The 7,966-nt window shown below is 54.1% G+C and overlaps 1 pseudogene; it reads left to right on the plus strand.

Moving 5' to 3' along the window:
- The first annotated feature begins 331 nt into the window (after positions 1 to 331).
- LOC136452874 (disease resistance protein RGA2-like) lies at positions 332 to 2,132 on the plus strand (annotated as a pseudogene).
- Positions 2,133 to 7,966: the final 5,834 nt, after the last annotated feature.

The raw sequence follows: 7,966 nt of genomic DNA on the forward strand, positions 1-7,966 counted from the left end.
CTAAATTGGTATTGATTAGATATGAAATTGATATACTGATATTATTAACATATATTCACAGTTTTTTTTTTTCGATACCCATGAGCTAAACGAAGCTAGTGAGCTATCCGTGTCCAGCGAGCCCTCCAGCCGATACCTTTACGAGCCGAGTTGACCTGGCTCGTTAGCGTGTTACCTTCGTGAACAAGGTTGAACTGGACCGGTGTAAGTTGAGTTGAGCTGGTTGTGCCCGGCATCAAATTCAGAGCCACGAGTTCCCTTTTCAAAGAAGAAGAAAGAGGAGGCCACGAGTCACTCCATAAAGGAAAGCGAAGAAAACAAGTTCAAAATCACGAGTCTACGGTAGCTAGACATGACCAGAAATAAGCGGAAACGATTTACAGCCACTTGGGCATCCTAGCGCTTGTTCAATCCAACCACCGGCGTTCGCATATGGAAGCGATCGTCTCTGCGGTCCTCGGCGACCTCATGAGCCGATCCATATCCTTCGCCGTAGACTGGTACTGTCACCGGCGACACGAGGGCACCGTGCAGGAGAACCTGCAGCGGCTGCGGCGTGTGCTGCTGAGGATCCAAATCACCGTCGAGGAGGCCGAGCGGCGGCGCGTCACGAACCAGGCGATGCTCCGACAGCTTCATCTGATGAGGGAAGGCATGTACAGAGGCTACTACCTGCTCACCACCGTCATGCGCCAAGAACATCCCCGAGGTCCCGAGGTCAGTCGTCACAAACACTCGTCGCTGGCCTTGTCTGAGTTCAACCCAGCAAAGCGCATCTGTATTCTCCCAGCCAGAACGACGACGGCGGCGACGACAGTCACGGCGTCTTACGCCGGACGTGAGGCAGAGGCGGAGCTGCAGGAGGCGCTCATCGGCCTGGAACGCATGGCCAGCGACATGAAGGAGCTGGTCCTGTTCCTGAGCTGCTACCCTCCCCTGCTCCGCGAGCCTTACAGCAGGCACCTGTGGCTGGAGAACCGCATGTTCGGCCGTGATGCAGAGTATGAGAGCATCATCAGGTTCCTGCTGGAACCAGAGCCTGCAGGCGCACAAGACTTGGCCGTGCTTCCAGTGATCGGCCCAGCAAGAGTTGGAAAGAGCACGCTCGTGGAGCACGTCTGGCGCGACGAGAGGGTGCGCCAACACTTCTCCTTGATAGTCTTCTTCGGCGAATCCGACATCGTGGGTGAAAACCTGCACCTGACGCCTCTGGGAGATAGCGGTGTAATCAAATATCGTAATGATCTTGCGTCGACGACTGGGAGCTCACTAGTTGTTGCTGAGCTAGTAGGCCGCGTGGATGAGAGCGCATGGAGAAGAGCACTGTCCACGCTGAAGAGCGAAGGCACGGCACCTGTCAGTAAAATTGTTGTCACAAGTCGGTCAGAGATGGTCGCAAGTTTTGGGACCATGAAAGCTCTTGAGCTGAAACCTTTGTCTTGAGAAGCTTTCTGGTACTTCTTCAAGACAATGGTGTTCGGTAGCACACCAGATGCCGAGGAGCAGCTGGGGCTAGCATCTGTATGCATGGAGATCGCGGACCTGATGGACAGATCATTCGTAGGTGCAAATATAGCTGGTGGCTTACTGAGGAACAATCTTTGTGCTGGGTTTTGGCACAGGGTTCTCAAACGCATCAAAGATTTCAGACGTATGCATCTCGACTTCTTCGGTGAGCTTCCAGCTCATCGCTTGGCGAAAGGTCAGCCTATATACATTTGGACACTATCCAAGACTGATAGTGTGCTCATAGCCTACAGTTGTTATCAAGCGTCTTCAGTCCAGCAACCCGATCTGCCCAAGATAACTGTACAAGATGTTCATACTGGAAGCACAACGCCTCGGGGGAAGTTCGAAGCCCTGGCATGGAGATCTTACATACCACCCTACTCCAGCTACGTGTTCAGATGTGGGGTGCAAACACCGTCGTCGTGCCTCCGTTTATCCCCCATGAACAAGCAAATCCGGCAGCGGCAGGCGCGACTCACTATGATGTGAATTTCGTGCTGATCTTTTGTATGGCTATACATATGTATCTTTATCTTTAGCAGCACAGTAGCGCACCGTACAGGACTCACGTAGGTCTCCGTTACCCTCTGTACTACTTTAAGATTCTAATTTCCAGACATTAAAGTTAATTTGGCCCATTAAAATCTAGTACTAGTACTTTTATCTTCCCTGTTTTTTACATCCCACAGGGGCACCTTGGTCTTTTGGTGTTCCCAGTCCACACTGGCGCGAGGAGTTGGAATGCCCGCCATCAAAAGTGACAATATTGTTGCAACTTCTTTTCTTCGGTGGCAATTCTACACGGAGCATTCGAAAACTGACATTTCAAGAGGTGTCATTAGGGATGTCAACAGAAAATTATCCGTCAAGGCATTGGTCCCCATCCTCGAAGATTTTCCCTGTCCCATCTCTGAAGTGGAGGAAATGGAGGAGAGGACCGGTGATGGTGGAGCGTGGGCATCTAACGCGCGGGGAGAGAGGCGAGGTAGGGAGGAGAGGACCATTGATGGCAAGGGCAAAGAGAGACGAGAGGATAGAAGCAACTGGGAGGTGGGTGTGGGATGGCCTGTGGCAGTCCGCGTTAGTACACTAGGGGTCTGTTTGGAATGCGGGATTTTTTCCTATTCCTATGTTTTTCTTATAAAATTAAATGAATTCCTATAAAATTTCTGTACGATTCCTATAAAATTTCTACGTTTCAAACAGGCCCGAGATGTGCGAGACGAAAGGAAACTGGCGACAGGGAGTTTGGCGTGGGTTGGATGGATAAGATTATTCTCTCTGAGGAGATGGGAAAGTGTTGACATGCAAAAATATGCCAGCATGGGGATTGGGCTACATCATCAAATATTTAAAGCGCAAAGGACGCCAGCCCTGCTCTAACCGGCCCGGCCGGTTTCACTGCTCGTGAGAATCAGCACTGACGGGACGGCACGTTCCCGGGATCGTAACCCAGACCGCTTTTGGATTAGTAAAATAGTAAAGTTTGTAAAGTTGCCACTCAACGAACGCCCCTGCCCCCGCGTTGCTCCCACGCAGGCAACACGGGAGGCCCGACTTGTAGCCCGAGCGTCGCTCCGTTTCCTCCGCTTCTCCCGCCGCGCCGCCGCTGAAGCTGGCCACCGGCATGGCCGCTCGGACGGCAGGGCCCTCCCTCCCTTGAGCGGCGACGCGCGCGGCCGCTGGCCGGCGGCCCCACCCCAGCGCAGCTGCGTGGAGCTCGGTGGGGAGGGCCGCCACGGCTATGGCGGCACCGGCTGGAGCCCGTGTTGGCGCAGGGGATGGCGTCAGGGCTCTCTGTCTCCTCCGCGCATTCTCTCCTCCAGGTGGTGATGGTGACGGTGGCACCGGCCGGGGCCGCCGGTCCGGTGCCCGGGCGGCTGGATCCGGGCCTAAGGCGGCTGGATCTGGCCTAGCGGTCGCCGGCGGGTGCGGTGGCGGCCGGGTTCATGCAGGCTAGGGGGCGGCGCTCTCCTCTTCTCTGCCTGCCCCCTCCTCTCACGGCCTTGGCGCGGCGGCCAGCCGAGGCTACTGCTGCGGCGGCCTGCCAGGCTAGTCTGCCCGTGCCCGGTCGGCGGCTCGTGTGCACGTCCACAGTGGCCGGTAACAGCCAGGGAGGCCCCGACTGCTCCTTGTATGGCGGGCCAGCTATGGGCAGTGTATGCGGTTGTGGTCATGACGTAGGCGGCAACATCGGCAGGGGACACCGGGTTCGTGCCCTGGCATCCGAATCCGGCGGCGCCCACAGTGGTGGGGCACGTGCCTCATGGCTGCCGGTGGCTCAGGTTGGTAGCGATGGTGGTGGGTGCTAGAGCCGCCGGCGGCGGTCGATGATAGCCTCGACGTGTGGCGGTGTTACGCAACGGTGGAGTCAGGTCTGGCTCTACATGTTACCCGGTTTGAGGGGATGGTGGCCGACGCAACTGTGCGGCTGCTACGGGTAGCCGGCGCGTCGATGCCCCTCTGAAAGGGTCTCCGTGGGGCGGCAGGACAACAGCGGTGGTGATGCTGGCAGGCAAGTGGTCCGGCTTCGTGGCCCGACGTTCGAGCTGTGGGGTTCTTGGGCGAAAGCCTCGACGATGGCGCCGCTGGTCGGCGCCGCATTCCCTGTTGGGGGCGTTGCGTCTCCCCTCTAGCATTGTCATCCAAGGGTGAAAATCCGGTCTACCGTGGACATGCGGCAGTGGTGCCATCGGCGTCGTTCCCTTTCTGAGGCGTCGCATTTGGATTTCGTCACGGCTTCGATGTCTCCCCTTTGGCGGTTGCTTGCTTCTCGGCGCGCGGCGACCCTCCCCCCTCTCGACTAGGGCTCTACCGGGGGTCTGTATCTGCTAGGGGCGAGGTGTGGGTTCATGATTGCAGGTCGGAGCTGCTCTTCACGTGGGTGTCCGAGCTTGGCAAAGATGACCGGTTGTGGCCGCTAGCCTTGGGGCCGTCGGTGTGTGGCTCGTGGATATGACGTGCCATGGGAAGTCGGAGCTGTTGGCAGCTTTGCTTCTGTGCTCGACAATGATGATCTTTGCCAGTGTGTCGTGTTTGTACTCAACCGCGTCGCATGGGCTGGTTAGCCCCTTGAATGTCCTGTATGATATCTCGTTGATCTAACCTTTTTGTACATATATTCTTTCGTCTTAATAGATCCGCCATTGTTAAAAAAAAAATGTAACCCAGACCACAGTAATTATCTACAAGTTTTTGCCCCAGAATCTGTCCGTGTTTGTGTGTTTACTCGGTGTTCGGCTGCCCGCTACTAATTTCTGATCGATATCCTATTTTCCTGTGTTGCAGTTCTCAATAACCTGTGGAGTGAGGGTGAGGCAGACATCAGAGGAAAACACAAAAACAAAGCTGCATGTGCCAAACGTATCGATGGCAATTAACTTTTCTTATCAAGCATGGTTTTACTTATTTTTCACTGAGGTGGATATCAATCAAGACAGTCTAATCATGAAAACGGACGCGACGGCGACGAAGACGTCGACGCCGGGGGTCAGGCCGAAAGCTGGTGGAGCTCTCGATTGCTGTCGCGCGGTGGAACACGCCTTATTGCTCTTGCTTGCTTTTGCAGCACCCGTGCTTTGCCTCAGGCAGCTGCATGAACAGAAAACCATAAGCACGCATGACATGCATCTATAAAAGCTTAGCAGTCCAGAGATGGATGGAACTGTTAACGTTGCGGCCTAGCTTAGCTAAGCTTACAGCAGTTGACTGGGGCGAGGTAGCATCGCCCGGGCAGGCTGTTGATGATGCCCATGGTGCTGCAGGCGCACTCGTGCGACACGGCGCTCAGTGCGCAGCAGCAGTCCGCGCTCGGTTCCGGCGCGCCGGGCACCATTTGGCTGTGGCTGGTCGTAAACGATCGTAAATTTTCAGCCGGAACAGTATTTTTTTCTCATACAAACCAACCAACAATACTTCTTTACGAACCAGCAACGATACAAACCAGTCAACCGAACAGGCCGCTTATTACAGGTCTCAGTGTGCAACGACGGTTCGGGGCGGCGAGCTTAGCATGCCTCACCTACGGAGCGGAGCGGGCGGCGCTTGCGCTTTGGAGGAGCGAGCGCTGGCTGCAGTTGTGTGTGAGCCAACCGAACACACGAGACGCGCGACGCGTCACGTCCTGAGAATTTTTTAACAGCCTGACATGGATTTTAATTTGTCCCTGTAGAAAAAAGTCCTAGCCTGATGCATATTAAACTCCATAAAGCTCCTAGCATCCGCGCTCCCACAGCGATCCTATTACTGTTCGCGTACGGTAGATCCAGCCCGTATCCTCCACGTCTCCTGCTCGACCAGTCCCCGCCTCTCTGCTCGCCGTTGCCTTGCGGGCTCGCTTCTTGCTACCGATCGGGATGGACATGACATGCCCTCAGGCCCACCATCCGCGCTACATCGGGAGCTCGTGCGTGTGCGCGCCTGCTTTCCCTCTCTCATGATTCAAGGGCCCAGATCTGGTCTGGCCCAGTGTTGCCTGTTCCGCCTCGGAGCCGTCACGCCCATCCTCGGAGGCGCGCGTCTCCACACGCCACGAACTTAGATGCTCACGCATACATGTAGCATCGCCATCATATCATATACTACGTACGTGTGCCCCACAAATGAGTACCATGTAATTAGTAGATCTTCGACGAGGGATAAATTGGACGACGGCCAGGGCATCCGCGTGTAAACTTTCAATGCCTGCATCACACCTGTCATCCGTGACTGCTGAGTGCCGGTAAAAGCTTGGTCAATCCACGGGCTCCGCCGGTTCTCGTGTCTTGGCCTCCGCCTACGGCGTTGTAAACGGGTCCACGCCGCTTTGACCGAAAAAAATAAAGAATCTGCGGTAAATAAATTGGCTGCACGGTGCCTCTCCACGTATTCTCCCCATCCTCGCCCCCTCCGTCACCTCGCCTCCTCCGCTCCCGGCACGCGCCGCCGCCATACCCATCTTCACCCGCTCCGACTTCTTCTTCCTGCCTACTCCACTCCTCGCCTCGCCTTTTGTGTCTCGCCGGCCTACAGGCCGACGCTCTAGCCCCCACGTGCCACGGCCCTCCTCCGCAGTGTGTCGGCCTAGACCATGCCAGCCCCTGCCTCGGCGGCGGCGGCGGCGCAATGTCGCATCCCCAGCCACGGCGTGTCCCCGGTGACGAGGTCAGGAACGGCTCTGCGCAGCATGCCGCCTCGCCACCTCCGCCTCTTCGTCTCCCCTAGCGGCCGTGCTTCCTCCCCCACGCCATTGGCGCATGCCAATGCAGTGGCCGGCCTTGCTGGTGGCTGGGTGCGCGGATCCAAGATGCACAGGCTGCGACGACGACGGCTCTCCCAGACTTATCTCAGGTTCGCATCAGCATGGACATGCTGGCCCGCTGCCGGCTCCACTCCTCCAAAATTTGCATTCTTGTGCTGCATCACCGCTCTTCCTGGTTGAATTCCACCTGTGCGCCATCTCCTCCCTCATCACAGTCCTCTTTTTTCTGTAGATCCACCTCCTTCCACTCTTCATTCTGCAGGAACTTCAGCTTATTTTCTTCCGGTTAGCTTAAATTCTGTCCTCACATGTAATGTATTTCTGTTTCATCTCATCTCCAACTTTTATTCTATGCCCAGGGATGCATCGGTTCCTCACGACAATGTGATAAGATTCTACTGACAAACAGAGGCACCCTCAGGTAACAATGTACTGCATGCAACAAGGGAAGGGAACACTCCCTGGAAAGACCAACTAAAAGAAGAGGTTGTATATTCGGATAAACCAATTTGCTGATGCCTATGCTACAGTATGCCTTCTGTGCTTGCTTTGTTCTATACGATGGCACCTCATGCTTAGCATAGTTCTACATTGTTTTACTTGAGATGAGATGTAGTGTCATATGTTGCACATACAAATTGGTTTATCCGGTTATTTCGGAATACATCAGAGCAAGTGGCTATACATTTAAACTAAAAAATATATACCTTACTGTTTCGGTGTACACATCTTTATTTCAATGTGTTTCATGTGCTACAACCAAGGGCTGAATTTGATGTGTACCTAAAAGGGATGTCTTAGTCTAATGGTTTGCTCTGGCTCATGACAAAAAAGGTTCGGTGTTCTTGATGTATATAAAAGTAGCCTTTGGTGACAGCCATTCTCTGGTTCCCTAAATCAAAGCTGCTCATTTTAATCTGCATGTCTTGGTCATAGATTTCCATGGTTGTATTACGAAAACTACATGATAGATGTGCTCTTTTGTCTTGTGATTATCGTATATTACGTTGTTTTCCATCGTATTTTTTTTCAAGCAGCATCGGCCTAATTTGTTTCCGAGGTGATTGTATTAATTAGCACCAGCTCTACCTATCAATTAAGGGCAAGGAGTCTTATGTAGTTTTTTCAGTGATTAGCTCCAAAGTGATCTCTCTTCTATACATACAAAACATGCCATCTTGGTTGATTGAGTCATCGTTATTATGGCCTCTGTCATAC

Source organism: Miscanthus floridulus, chromosome 5 (genome assembly GCF_019320115.1).
Source record: "Miscanthus floridulus cultivar M001 chromosome 5, ASM1932011v1, whole genome shotgun sequence".
In the NCBI taxonomy this organism is placed as follows: domain Eukaryota; kingdom Viridiplantae; phylum Streptophyta; class Magnoliopsida; order Poales; family Poaceae; genus Miscanthus; species Miscanthus floridulus.